Genomic DNA, 13843 nt, shown 5'->3' on the forward strand with positions numbered 1-13843 from the left:
TCCGCAGCGGAGCCGGAAACACGCAGGCGCCGCGCCGCCCAGGCCCACCCGCTCACTCTCACGTCCCGCCCCGCTTCGAGCCTGCGGCCATTGACCACGGCGCAGATAGCCCGCTTTGTCGGCCATTGGTCGACCTGCTGAGCCAATCAAAGAGCGCGTTCCTGAAGCGGTGGGCGGAACGGAAGGCCCCAGAGTTTGGTGTGAGTTGCTATGGTTACCAGACGCTTTTTGGAGCCTTCCAGAAAGGTCTGGGCACAAATCCGGCTAGGTTGGAACTGAAAAAAAGGCACAGACTTTGTTCTTACGCCTTGGCCGTGACTTCCCAGCTTGTAGAAGGGTGAAGTGGGAAATGTTCTTAGTTATCTGCTCTAACGCTCCCATGGGTCAATCGAGACCCCAAAAAAGGAGAATGGACTCGCGCAGAGAGCGGTCTACCTCCGTCATCATCACATGCTCTGTATAAACTGTGCAGTCGCAGGGGCCCCGGACTTAGAAGGACTCTTGTGATTGGATTAATCCTCTTCTGCTGCAGTCTGAAATTTTTGAACAAGAGAGCCCACATTGTCATTTTGCACTGGTCCCCGCAAATTATGTAATGAATGATGGTTCAACCTCACTTCTGTTAATGTGTGGGACAGGTGCCAGTCATCAAAGGCCAACCACTTTACTTTTTCATTGAATTTCATCTTCTCAGTCTCTTCAGGGATTCTACTCTTGTTATTATTCTTTTCTAAATCTCCGGAATCACAGTTTTCTTTCTTCTGGATTATCCCCTTCAACTTACATTTAACTCCACTTCTATTGTATGCTCCCACTTTCGCTTCCTACTACCCCAATTTTCAATTCTCTTTCACACCAAAACTTGAAAAGATTGCTATACGTGTTTCTCCACTTGATCGCTTTCCATGACTTGCCAGGGGCGGTGGCCGGGAGGAGCAACCCCACGTCCAAGGAGCGGTGGCTGCTCTGGCACAGGAAGGCCTAGAGGAGCTATTCCACCTTCAAGGTCAGGAGGGGCAGCGGTGAGGAGATACCCCTTGTCCAAGGTAAACAGCAGATGCTGCGCTTTGCTGGAGCAGCCATGAAGAGATACCCCACGTCCAAGGTAAGAGAAACCCAAGTAAGCTGGTAGGTGTTGCAAGAGGGCATCAGAGGGCAAACACACTGAAACCATAATCACAGAAAACTAGTCAATCTAATAACACTAGGACCACAGCCTTATCTAACTCAATGAAACTAAGCCATGCCCATGGGGCCACCCAAGACGGGCAGGTCATGGTGGAGAGGTCTGACAGAATGTGGTCCACTGGAGAAGGGAATGGCAAACCACTTCAGTATTCTTGCCTTGAGAACCCCATGAACAGTATGAAAAGGCAAAATGATAGGATACTAAAAGAGGTACTCCCCAGGTCAGTAGGTGCCCAATATGCTACTGGAGATCCGTGGAGAAATAACTCCAGAAAGAATGAAGGGATGGAGCCAAAGCAAAAACAATACCCAGCTGTGGATGTGACTGTTGATAGAAGCAAGGTCCGATGCTGTAAAGAGCAATATTGCATAGGAACCTGGAATGTCACGTCCATGAATCAAGGCAAATTGGAAGTGGTCAAACAGGAGATGGCAAGAGTGAACGTCGACATTCTAGGAATCAGCGAACTAAAATGGACTGGAATGGGTGAATTTAACTCAGATGACCATTATATCTACTACTGTGGGCAGGAATCCCTCAGAAGAAATGGAGTAGCCATCATGGTCAACAAAAGAGTCCAAAATGCAGTACTTGGATGCAATCTCAAAAACGACAGAATGATCTCTGTTCGTTTCCAAGGCAAACCATTCAATATCACGGTAATCCAAGTCTATGCCCCAACCAGTAACGCTGAAGAAGCTGAAGTTGAACGGTTCTATGAAGACTTACAGGACCTTTTAGAACTAACACCCAAAAAAGATGTCCTTTTCATTATAGGAGACTGGAATGCAAAAGTAGGAAGTCAAGAAACACCTGGAGTAACAGGCAAATTTGGCCTTGGAATGCAGAATGAAGCAGGGCAAAGACGAATAGAGTTTTGCCAAGAAAATGCACTGGTCATAGCAAACACCCTCTTCCAACAACACAAGAGAAGACTCTACACATGGACATCACCAGATGGTCAACACCGAAATCAGATTGATTATATTCTTTGCAGCCAAAGATGGAGAAGCTCTATACAGTAAACAAAAACAAGACCAGGAGCTGACTGTGACTCAGATCATGAACTCCTTATTACCAAATTCAGACTTAAATTGAAGAAAGTAGGGAAAACCACTAGACCATTCAGGTATGACCTAAATCAAATCCCTTATGATTATACAGTGGAAGTGAGAAATAGATTTAAGGGCCTAGATCTGATAGATTGAGTGCCTGATGAATTATGCATGGAGGTTCATGACATTGTACAGGAGACAGGGATCAAGACCATCCCCATGGAAAAGAAATGCAAAAAAGCAAAATGGCTGTCTGAGGAGGCCTTACAAATAGCTGTGAAAAGAAGCGAAGTGAAAAGCAAAGGAGAAAAGGAAAGATATAAGCATCTGAATGTAGAGTTCCAAAGAATAGCAAGAAGAGAGAAGAAAGCCTTCCTCAGCGATCAATGCAAAGAAATAGAGGCAAACAACAGAATGGGAAAGACTAGAGAGCTCTTCAAGAAAATTAGAGATACCAAGGGTACATTTCATGCAAAGATGGGCTCGATAAAGGACAGAAGTGATATGGGCCTAACAGAAGCAGAAGATATTAAGAAGAGGTGGCAAGAATACACAGAAGAACTGTACAAAAAAGATCTTCACGACCCAGATAATCATGATGGTGTGATCACTCACCTCGAGCCAGACATCCTGGAATGTGAAGTCAAGTGGGCCTTAGAAAGCATCACTACGAACAAAGCTAGTGGAGGTGATGGAATTCCAGTTGAGCTATTTCAAATCCTGAAAGATGATGCTGTGAAAGTGCTGCACTCAATATGCCAGCAAATTTGGAAAACTCAGCAGTGCCCACAGGACTGGAAAAGGTCAGCTTTCATTCCAATCCCAAAGAAAGGCAATGCCAAAGAATGCTCAAACTACTGCACAGTTGCACTCATCTCACACGCTAGTAAAGTAATGCTCAAAATTCTCCAAGCCAGGCTTCAGCAGTATGTGAACCGTGAACTTCCAGATGTTCAAGCTGGTTTTCGAAAAGGCAGAGGAACCAGAGATCAAATTGCCAACATCCGCTGGATCATGGGAAAAGCAAGAGAGTTCCAGAAAAACATCTATTTCTGTTTTATTGACTATGCTAAAGCCTTTGACTGTGTGGATCACAATAAACTGTGGAAAATTCTTCAAGAGATGGAAATACCAGACCACCTGACCTACCTCTTGAGAAACCTGTATGCAGGTCAGGGGGCAACAATTAGAACTGGACATGGAACAGCAGACTGTTCCAAATAGGAAAAGGAATCTGTCAAGGCTGTATATTGTCACCCTTGCTTATTTAAGTTATATGCAGAGTACATCATGAGAAACGCTGGGCTGGAAGAAGCACAAGCTGGAATCTAGATTGCCAGGAGAAATATCAATAACCTCAGATATGCAAATGACACCACCCTTATGGCAGAAAGTGAAAAGGAACTAAAAAGCCTCTTGATGTAGGTGAAAGTGGAGAGTGAAAAAGTTGGCTTAAAGCTCAACATTCAGAAAATGAAGATCATGGCATCCGGTCCCATTCCTTCATGGGAAATAGATGGGGAAACAGTGGAAACAGTGTCAGACTTTATTTTTTGGGGCTCCAAAATCACTGCAGATGGTGACTGCAGCCATGAAACTAAAAGATGCTTATGCCTTGGAAGAAAAGTTATGACCAACCTAGATAGCATGTTGATAAGCAGAGACATTACTTTGGTAACAAAGGTCCGTCTAGTCAAGGCTATGGTTTTTCCAGTTGTAATGTATGCATATGAGAGTTGGACTGTGAAGAAAGCTGAGTGCCGAAGAATTGATGCTTTTGAACTGTGGTGTTGGAGAAGACTCTTGAGAGTCCCTTGGACTGCAAGGAGATCCAACCAGTCCATTCTGAAGGAGATCAACCCTGGGATTTCTTTGGAAGGAATAATGCTAAAGCTGAAACTCTAGTAATTTGGCCACCTCAAGTGAAGAGTTGACTCATTGGAAAAGACTCTGATGCTGGGAGGGATTGGGGCAGGAGAAGAAGGGGACAACAGAGGATGAGATGGCTGGATGGCATCACTGACTTGATGGACATGAGTCTGAGTGAACTCCGGGAGTTGGTGGTGGACAAGGAGGCCTGGCGTGCTGCGATTCATGGGGTCACGAACCATCGGACACGACTGAGCGACTGAATGAATGATGATTTCTTTTCTATATGTTATTTTATTTAATTTTGGCTGGACCAGATCTGCTTTGCTGAGTGGGCTTTTCTCTAGTTGTGGAGAGCAGGGGCTACTCTCTAGTGGCGGTGCATGAGCTTCTCCTTGCAGAACACAGACTCTAGGGCGTGTGGGCTCAGTAGTTGTAGCCTGTGGCTCAGTAGTTGCGTTTCCCCACTCTCGAGTTGCAGTTGCCAGGTTCTCGCACCCAGGTTCAGTATTCACGGTACCCAGACTTAGTTGCTCCATGGCATGTGGGATCTTCTGGGACCAAGGATAGAACCCATGTCTTCTGCATTGGCAAGAGGATTCTTTACTACTGAGCCACCAGGGAAGCCCTAATTAGTCTTTTCTTAATACTCTGACCAAGGTTACAATGACCTATTTATTGCCAAAGCCAGTAGACCACTATTGTCTTACTCACCTTCTCAGCTGCATTTGACACAGCTGACCCCTTCCACTTTCTGGAAGCAATTTTTTCCCATAGGCTTCTCTTGTGGACGGAATTTCATCCCCCTCCCCAAATTTTTGTTGACACTCTTAACTCCCAATGTAACTATTTTTAGTGATAAGGCTATTTAAAGAGGTAATTAAGGTTAAGGGAATTCATAAGGATGGGGCCCTAATCCAATATGACTTGTGTCCTTATTGGAAGAGGAAGACACCACAGAGACTCCTAAGCAAGCCGAGGAAAGGCTGTATGAGGCAGCTATCAGCAAGCCAAAGAGAGAAGCTTCTGGAGAAAACAAACCTGCCAACACCTTGATCTTGGACTTCTACCCTTCAGAATTATAAGAAAATAAATTTCTGTTGTTTAAGTCACTCAGTCTGTAATAGCTTATTATAGCAGATGTAGAAAACTAATAGGGCTTCCATATATCACACATATCTGCTTTTTCTTCCCACCTTACTAACACTCTTTCTAAGTGTCCACATTCATAAATATTGGGGGCTCTGTCCATACCTTCTCTTCTTCTCTCTCTATACTTTCTCTATAGGTGATCTCATGATGCCTCTGGCCCATATCAATCCTGAGCTCCTGGACAACCCCACTTGGGTTTTACAGGTTTTTTTCCCTTATTGTTGTTGTTCAGTTGCTAAATCGGGTCCGACTCTTGGAACCCCATGGGCTGTAGACCGCCAGGCTCCTTCCTCCATGGGACTTCCCAGGCAAGAATAATGGAGTGGGTTGCCATTTCCTTCTCCAGGGGATCTTCCTGACCCAGGGACTGAACCCAAGTCTCCTGCATTGCACTTGGGTTGACTAGCTGATATCGCAAAACTCACGTGGCTGGTGATGGGTGCTGGGGATGGTTGCATAACAACGTAAGTGTGCTTAATGCCAGTGAACTGTACACTTAAAAATGGCTAAAATGGCAAATGCAATCTTAGGTGTATTTTACCACCGTAAGAAGTTTTATAACTTTATGAGACAATTTGAAATCTGAACTCTTTACTCTATTATTATTTTCAAGAATTATTATTTTTAAAAACCAACATGGCCAATACTGATGCTCCCAAACACACAAATTAATTCTTCCCAGCATCTTCCCCATTAAACTAAATGGCCCCTTCAAGCACCGATTTGCAAAAACCCAAACTTACTCATCCACCAATTTTGACCAGTCAAAATCTGACCTCATCTAGTCCATTCAGTTCAGTTCATTTCAGTCGCTCAGTCGTGTCTGACTCTGATCCATTAGTAAGTCCTGTTAGCTCTCCCTCCAAAATACATCCTGATTCTCTTTCTCACCTTGCTGTGTGAAGCAAGATGCTATTACTAGTCTAAACCAGCATTCGTCTCTTGCTTGACATCTACTATATCCAACTTCCTCACTGGTCTCCTTACTTCCTTTTTTGTCACTTTGTAGTCAATCCCAGTTTGGAACCAGTTTGGAACTATTTCAAATCCTAAAGGATGATGCTGTTAAAGTGCTGCACTCAATATGCCAACAAATTAAGAAAACTCAGCAGTGGTTCATCCAGCCAGCATCTGTTTACAATGCGGGAGACCCAGGTTCGATCCCTGGGTTGGGAAGATCCCCTGGAGAAGGAAATGGCAATCCACTCCAGGACTATTGCCTGGAAAATCCCATGGACAAGAGGAGCCTGGTAGACTACAGTCCATGGGGTCGCAAAGAGTCGGACACGACTGAGCGACTTCACTTCACTTCACTTTACCTGTCTCCTGAGAAATCTGTATGCAAGTCAAGAAGCAACAGTTAGAACCAGACATGGAACAACAGACTGGTTCTAAATCAGGAAAGGAGTACATCAAGGCTGTATATTGCCACCTGCTTATTTAACTTATATGCAGAGTACATCATGTGAAATGCCTGGCTGGATGAAGCACAAGCTGGAATCAAGATTGCATGAGAAATGTGAATAACCTGATACACAGATGACAGCACCCTTATGGCAGAAAGCAAAGAAGAACTAAAGAGGCTCTTGATGAAAGTGAAAAAAGAGAGTGAAAGAGTTGGCTTAAAATTCAACATTCAGAAAACTAAGATCATGGCATGAGGTCCCATCAATTCATGGCAAATAGATGGGGAAACGATGGAAACAGTGAGAGACTTCATTTGGGGGGGGCTCCAGAATCACTGCAGATGGTGACTGCAGCCATGAAATTAAAAGACGCTTGCTCCTTGGAAGGAAAGCTATGACCAACCTAGATAGCATATTAAGAAGCAGAGACATTACTTTGCCAACAAAGGTCCGTCTAGTCAAAGCTATGGGTTTTCCAGTGGTCATGTATGGATGTGAGAGTTGGACCATAAGAAAGCTGAGAAAACTGAGTCCTGAAGAATTGATGCTTTTGAACTGTGGTGTTGGAGGCTCTTGAGAGTCCCTTGGACTGCAAGGAGATCAAACCAGTCAATCCTAAAGGAAATCAGTCCTGAATATTCATTGCAGAACTGATGCTGAACCTGAAACTCCAATACTTTGGCCACCTGATGTGAATAACTGACTCATTTGAAAAGACCTGGATGCTGGGAAGGATTGAAGACAGGAGGAGAAGGGGATGACAGAGGATAAGATGGTTGGATGGCATCACCGACCTGATGAACATGAGTTTGGGTGAATTCCGGGAGTTGGTGATAGACAGGGAAGCCTGGCGTGCTGCAGTCTATGGAGTTGCAAAGAGTTTGACACGACTGAGCAACTGAATTGAGTTGAGCAGCCAGAGCAATTACTCTTAAGGATAAGCCAGGTCTTGTTACTCCCTTGTCTGAAAGTAGCCCTTCATGGATCGCCACTGTATTCAGGATAAATTCCAAGCTCCCAACCACGGCCTTTGAGAAGCAGCAACATCAGGGCCCTGCCTACCTGGCCAGCCTCGTCTTGTCTCACACTCTCATTCACACACCAGAATCTCTCCTCACTGGCTGCTTTCACTTCCTCAGATGCCCTGTGCTAATTCCAAGGCCTTTGCCAGCAACTCCTTTTTACCTATCAGGTCTCACCCCAAATGCCACTTCGTCTGTGAAATTTTGTGCTTAGGTGCTCAATCGTGTCTGACTTTTTGAGACCCCATGGACTGTAGTCTGCCAGGCTCCTCTGTCCACTGGGGATTCTCCAGGCAAGAGTACTGGAGTGGGTTGCCATGCCCTTCTCCAGGGGATCTTCCCAACCCAGGGATCGAACCCAGGTCTCGTGCACTGCAGGCGGATTCTTTACCAGCTGAGCCACCAGGAAGGTGACCGCAATAGATGGTCTCTATCTCCGTGACTTTCACTGATCCTCTGTAATTACTTGCCACAGTTGAAATACACAATTAAGAAAGTTTGGTTCTATATCCATTCCCTGTCCCTGGAATATAAACTTCATGAAAGACAGAACCTGTCTGATTTATCTGAGCATTCAGCACAGAGCCTCAAACATGGTAGAACCTCAATAAATATTTGAGGAATGAATAAATGGTCTTTGCCTGATACTATTGACTTTCATTATAAAACTTATCAATAAATATTGGTAAAGTTTATTTTACAAATTTTAAAATTTATTGTTAAAATTTATTGAGCACCCAGTACTGTGCCAAATGCTTTATCAACATTATTTGATCTAACATAATGCTCTCTTTAGGGCTTCCCTGATAGCTCAGTTGGTAAAGAATCCACCTACAATGCAGGAGACCTGGGTTCAATCCCTGGATTGGAAAGATCCCCTGGAGAAGAGAAAAGCTACCCACTCCAGTATTCTGGCCTGGAGAAGTCTATGAGCTGTATAGTCCATGGGGTCGCAAAGAGCTGGACATGACCGAGCAACTTTCACTTCACTTCACTTCAGTGCTCCATTTAGTGGAGAGAAAACAGGGACAGAGAAGTGAAGTCATGTGCCCAGGGCCACACAGCTGAAAGGGAAGAGCCAAGATTCAACCCCATGCAGCCTGACTCCAGAGGTCTTAGAGTTCTACCTCCCTGAATTGGCATTCTGATTTTAGAATTCAGACCCAGGTTCTTATTTGATGTAACTGCGTCCTGGGAGACCAAGGCCTGATCTTGGATCCTGCTAATTCACTGAAATAATAAACATTGCCCAGGAAAGTCTCTTGGTGATAAGTCACCTCCCCTATTGGTCTCTGACCCCATCTACATTTGAACACCACCAGCAGCAGGTAAATGGGTGATTACATCACTCACTAAGTGCTCCATTAGGACTAGACAGCCGCGGGGATCTAAGGGAGGAAACAATTTATTCTTCCAAAGAGGCAGAGAGGGAAAACCCGTGAAGCCTGTGCTAGACCATAAAGGGTGACCCGGGAGCTTACCAAGGAGACAGGGTAATGGAAACACAGCCCAGGCACGGGGAACAGCTTGGAGGCACAGAGTTGCAGGACGCACTCAGAGCATGCAAAGGCACCTAGTCCTCACTCTCTACTTCGCAGTTCCAGCCCTTAACCCGGGCCCTCTGCTGCCCCGGGTCTCCCAGCTGTACTGTCAAGTAGTCTGAGGCCTCTGTACAGAACGAGAGCAAACATGCGCACCCTGGTCATAGGACTGCAGAGTATGTGGTCTCACAGGGTACGCCTTAATTTCCAAATGGTGCCCAGCCCAGTGCCTGACCTGGGCAGTGGGCGCTCAGTGTCACTGGTAACGATGATGATGATCGTTGTCCCTGCTTGGATAGTAACAGCTTTGTCCCGTTGTCACATGAGGATTAACTAAGGTAACTGCTGTGAAGGCATCCTGTAAACCAGACAGTGCTGCACAGATGGGAGAGTGCTGTCATGAACTTTTCCTCCCAAAAGCCTTCCAGATTCAAGCTCTTCAGCCCCACTGCTCAAGGTAGCTCTCCCACCCACCCCCTGCCACCTAAGCAGGCATCCTGGCTCCCCTCTTGGAGCTACTGGGAGTGGGGCTGTCTCTCTCTCCTCATCATAGGAGCTCCTGGGACCTCCCTGGTGGTCCAGTGGTTAAGACTCCATGCCTCCACTGTAGGGGGCCTGGGTTTGATCCTGCACAATTGCACTCATCTCACACGCTAGTAAAGTAATGCTCAAAATTCTCCAAGCCAGGTTTCAGCAATACTTGAACCGTGAACTTCCAGATGTTCAAGCTGGTTTTTGAAAAGGCAGAGGAACCAGAGATCAAATTGCCAACATCCGCTGGATCATGGAAAAAGCAAGAGAGTTCCAGAAAAACATCTATTTCTGTTTTATTGACTATGCCAAAGCCTTTGACTGTGTGGATCACAATAAACTGTGGAAAATTCTTCAAGAGATGGGAATACCAGACCACCTGACCTGCCTCTTGAGAAATCTGTATGCAGGTCAGGAAGCAACAGTTAGAACTGGACATGGAACAACAGACTGGTTCCAAATAGGAAAAGGAGTATGTCAAGGCTGTCTATTGTCACCCTGCTTATTTAACTTATATGCAGAGTACATCATGAGAAACGCTGGACTGGAAGAAGCACAAGCTGGAATCTAGATTGCCAGGAGAAATATCAATAACCTCAGATATGCAGATGACACCACCCTTATGGCAGAAAGTGAAGAACTAAAGAGCCTCTTGATGAAAGTGAAAGAGGAGAGTGAAAAAGTTGGCTTAAAGCTCAACATTCAGAAAACGAAGATCATGGCATCCGGTCCCATCACTTCATGGGAAATAGATGGGGAAACAGTGGAAACAGTGGCTGACTTCACTTTTCTGGGCTCCAAAATCACTGCACATGGTGATTGCAGCCATGAAATTAAAAGACATTCCTTGGAAGGAAAGTTATGACCAACCTAGTTTCAAAGTACTTCCCCAACAAATACTGATTCATTACAAAGAGGAAAAGAGTAACTGGTACATGGCAAAGTCTAGCAGAAATCCCCTTAATCAAGTAATCAAAGTGAACCCTGGGACAAATGGAAATGGGTCCTCCCTGATATATCAGGGTGTATCAAGAACACAGCATCACTTCCAGGGACAGTCCCAGTAGGATACTAACCTGAGTCTAATCACAAAAAAGCCACGGACAAAACCCAATAGAAAACCATGCTACAAAATAACAACTCTTCAAAAGTGTCAAGATTGTGAAAGGGGAGGACAGACTGAGGATAAGTTTTCCTGACCAATAGAGGCTGAAGTGGGGCTTCCTCGGTGGCTCAGCGGTAAAGAATCCACCTGCAATGCAGGAGATGCAGGTTCGATCCCTGGGTCAGGAAGATCCCCTGGAGAAGGGCACGGCAACCCACTCCAGTGTTCTTGCCTGGAAATCTAATGGACAGAGGAGCCTGGCAGGCTACAGTCCATGGAGTTGCAAAGAATCAGACACAACTAAGCAGCTAAACAAGAGGCTGAAGTGTCATGGTGAAGAATTGCAACGTGCGATTCTGGACTGAGTCCTTTTACTACATACAGTGATTTCCCTGGAGCATTTGATGAAACTTAAAAGGTAAAACTAGAGATTAGGTATTAATTTCCTGATGTTATTCAATGAAATTAGATGTTAATTTCCTGGCTTTATTCAATGTCTGTTTCCTTATGTTGATTGTTACGTAGTATATGAAAATGTTCTGTTTTTTTTTTTTTTTTTGAAAATGTTCTTGTTTGTAGGAATTGCACACTAAAGTATTTGGGGGTGCTGGGGCTCAGGTTGGCAACTTACTTCCAAATTATTCAAGGTAAGAAAAGTTCCCTGTACTATACTTGCAACCTTTCTGTGTCAGGCAGGATCTTAGTTCCTTGGCAGGGATCAAACTCACGCCCCCTGCAGCGGAAGCAGAGTCTTAACCACTGGACTACCAGGGAAGTCCCAACAACTTTTCTGTGTTTGCATTGGCTTCAAAATAAATATCACTAACATGTGAAGAGATGAGTAAAGAGTGCACGTAAAATATGTTGGCAATTATTGCCAGGCACTTTATCAGTAAAAGAACTTTGGTGTTCTTCTGGGTTTGTGATGTTTGTATTTTTGGTCAGCTTATTTTAGTTTATAAATTGTACTAACTTGTTTTTTCATTTATTAAATGTTCACTTTCACAACTGATTTTTCTACTCTTAAAGAAGGCCCTACAAAATCATATGAGTTTCAGTCCCCATAAAACCAATATTCACGAGTGGCTTTTCTTACTGCCCTTTTAAGGGTAAGGAAGCCGAGGCACAGAAGCATGAAGTGACGTGCCCAGGTCACTCAGCCAAGTGCTGAAGCAGGGTTTAGACCTAGCCCATCTAACTCTAGACTCTCCTTCCAGGGGATGCTGTGAAGACATAGGAAGATATAAGGGCATTAAATGAACTTTATAAGCGCAAGAATTAAGATTACTATGGGATTTCCGAAAAGGTCCACTTTCACAAATTTTATACTATTGTATGACCATGTGAACACATTGCTAGAGCTTCGCCCAGCATCTTAGAGTGGCTTTTTTAATATGTATGTGTGGCCATAAAATTGATGTCCTTAGTTTCACATTAAACCTAGGTGATCAACCTAATTATAATTTATCAAAATCTACTTGTGCTTTTTTTAAAAAAGATTATTATGCGATTTTAATTGCATGAAAGATGCGTGCCTGTCTGTGGGCCTGTTTGCCTTAGTTCCTTAGTCAGGGGAAGGGGGGAGCAAAGTCCTCCTCCAGTATGCCAGAAACTGCTTGGAATTTGACACCACTTTGTCCTCACAGCATAGCCCTGCAGGCAGGCACTATCCTGAGTGAAGCTCTGAGGCCCACAGAGATTTGGGGTTCGGCCCACAGTCACACAACTAGGAAGACAGAGAGCCAGGAGAGGATGTCAGGGGTGCGATAGTTGCCCAACAGTGTGTCAGCAGAAGGCTTGCCAGGCTGGGCTTGCCAAGGTCCACAGACCTGACACAGCCAAGGACCCTGCCACCAGCATTCACTGCCCAGGCCCCAGCATCCGAGACAGCTGCCTGGGAACAGAGGAGCCATGCAGCTGGTGGCCGAGCAACGTTTCTGTCCAGATCGTAAGTGGGCAACGTCTGCAACAGTGAGGTGGGGGCCCAGGTCGTCACCAGCTCTGGCTGCACAACTGGGCCAGTGGGTCCAGGGGTACAAGCAAGGATTTTGGAGTCAGACTGATCTAGGCTCTGTCTCTTTTTAGTGATATGAACTTGGACAAGTCACTTTACCTCTTTGAGTCTCAAAAAGTAAGCATCTTGCCTCAGAAGGAAGCTCTGAATATTAGAGTGGAAAGTGCCTGGCGCATAGTAGGTGCTCAATAAACAGTAGTATTTCATCATCATTCTGCCAGGGCTTCTCAGCAGACAAGGGCCCTTCAAGAGGTCCAGGAATCCAGGCTGGGGAGAAAGAGTTCTTAAGGACCTTATTTTTGCAGGCCTCTCCGCCACCCAGAACTTGGGGTCAGAGGAAGGGGGCCTTCTTCCAGACTGCACAGCCAGGCAAAGTCCTCCCAGCGCCCCCAGGATCCTGGCTCCCTTCCCTACAGCCTGTTCCTTACTGACAACAGGAGCAGGGCCTCAAGGTTAGGCAAACAAGCAAGTGATAAGGCGCTTCCAGGTTGGGCCTTGCGTTCAAGGCTCGTCGGGCTCTGGGGCTGGCTCCCCTGCTGAGCGCGAGTCCTGCAGGCACCAATAGGGACACCTGCCACGGCCACCTGCTGATTGTGCACCTGAGGCCTTGGTGCCCTGGTACAGCCTGGGTTAATGACCCTGTTTATCCACTTGAATCATCTGATAAAGGGCAGCGGGGCCAGCGGGCAGGCGGCCCTGTGCCCTGCACCCGCTGCTTCATTGACTGAAGTGATATTGGGGCCACGTGGAGCTCCCAAGTCTCCCTCCCCCACCACTTCTCCCTGGGTCCTGCCAGGGTCAGTGTGAGTTTCTTTTTTTTTTTTCAATGAACATGACTTTTGGAGTCAAGGTTGTTGGGCGGTTCCCCCCTCCCTCCCCCATTTGGGGATATAAATAGCACCCACGGCACCAAGCCGAGGGTGGGAGAGCCAGCAGGAAGGCAAAGCAGATCCTCGACC

The sequence above is a fragment of the Budorcas taxicolor genome, chromosome 2 (assembly GCF_023091745.1).
Source record: "Budorcas taxicolor isolate Tak-1 chromosome 2, Takin1.1, whole genome shotgun sequence".
Classification (NCBI taxonomy): domain Eukaryota; kingdom Metazoa; phylum Chordata; class Mammalia; order Artiodactyla; family Bovidae; genus Budorcas; species Budorcas taxicolor.